The 1267-nt window shown below is 48.7% G+C and overlaps 1 long non-coding RNA gene across 1 annotated transcript in view; it reads right to left on the bottom strand.

Moving 5' to 3' along the window:
* LOC120224543 overlaps positions 1–687 on the bottom strand; it is a 9716-nt gene extending 9029 nt beyond the window's left edge. Inside the window, exon 1 of the long non-coding RNA XR_005526603.1 lies at positions 668–687. This is a non-coding gene — a long non-coding RNA (uncharacterized LOC120224543). The remainder of the gene's footprint in view (positions 1–667) is intronic.
* Between the last annotated feature and the right edge of the window lie 580 nt (positions 688–1267).

The following is a 1267-nucleotide window of genomic DNA, read 5'->3' as shown; positions in this document are numbered from 1 at the left end:
CAAAAGTATCTCCGAGATTTCATCACGTCCAACAGCCCACTCAACAGCCACCCGCAATCTAGCAAGAAAATCAGTATAGGGTTCATTGGGTCCTTGTAAAGTTTTTGTAAAAGAAGGCTGAGGGTGGCCAGTACGTACAACACGGCGCCAAGCCCTAAGAAATACCTGGCGCACCTGCTGTAAATCCTGGTTGGAAAATTGAGCCTGTTCTCTCAAGGCTCGAAACTGTCCCTCTCCCATCAATTTATCCTCCAGAGGACCAGGAGGGGTCTGCCCCTCATTAATTCGAGCCTGCTTTCGGGCTTCCTCTTCCCACCAACTCCTTAATTGCAGAAAGCAATGAAAGTGCTTGAGTGATAGCACTACATAGAGTCCACAATTTCAAAGGAATTATGTTACCCTTCTGATGCTGTTGCCGTAATTCCTTCTGTATTAATTTCCATTACTTTAAGTTTAATTGTACTTTAGTTTGGCACTTAAACCCATAACAATGCTTCTCCACAAGGCGAAATAACTCAGATAAATGGCGACTAGATGCCTTCACCCCGATGGAGTGGAGAAGTCCTTTGACTAGCTCCATGTATTGTGCCTTTGTCAATGGGGAATTCCTCATAATTTTCCCGAAAGTTCCCCTGCCTTGGAGCTACAATCCCCGAGGGGTACTCACCCTTTCGGTTTCGTTCGCCCTCGAGCCCGCACGTTGGGCTCCAGATGTTGCGGATGAAATGACACAAAGACAAGACACACACAAAAGACAGACACAGACACAACTCCGGCTGGAGGAACAATTCTACGCAAGCCCTTCTTGCGGTTTATTTTATACCCTGGTAACTGCATACAAACTGAAATCTACAAGATGCATTCCTTTACCAAATAAGGGCAAGTAGCCAAACACATTTCAAGGACGGGGTGGGGGGAGCAAAGGAAGGAAGTGACCACAACATGTTTACTAAGAGGCCTGCTCACAATTCCAGCCTCCTCCTTATTTCTAAGGAGGGCATGTTCCCTCGTGTGCGAGCGGATCATTACCTTGGATATTATGTGCAGGCCCCTTGGCAGAACATCGTGTTTGCAGGCATGGTCTGCCCAGGCAGAGAGTCCCGTGTGCAGGCACATCTCTGCGTCACTAACCACGCTTTCTTGTGGTCACTGTCGGGCTCCCACAGTCAGACAGAGAGGGATACACAGAATCCGAAGCAGGCTCCAGGCTCTGAGCTGGCTGTCAGCAGAGAGCCCAACGCGGGGCTCAAACCCACGAACCATGAGA

The sequence above is a fragment of the Hyaena hyaena genome, unplaced genomic scaffold (genome assembly GCF_003009895.1).
Source record: "Hyaena hyaena isolate Hyena2069 unplaced genomic scaffold, ASM300989v1 scaffold_1217, whole genome shotgun sequence".
In the NCBI taxonomy this organism is placed as follows: domain Eukaryota; kingdom Metazoa; phylum Chordata; class Mammalia; order Carnivora; family Hyaenidae; genus Hyaena; species Hyaena hyaena.
The sequence above is the reverse complement of the archived record's forward strand: the minus strand, read 5'-3'. Positions and strand labels throughout refer to the sequence as shown.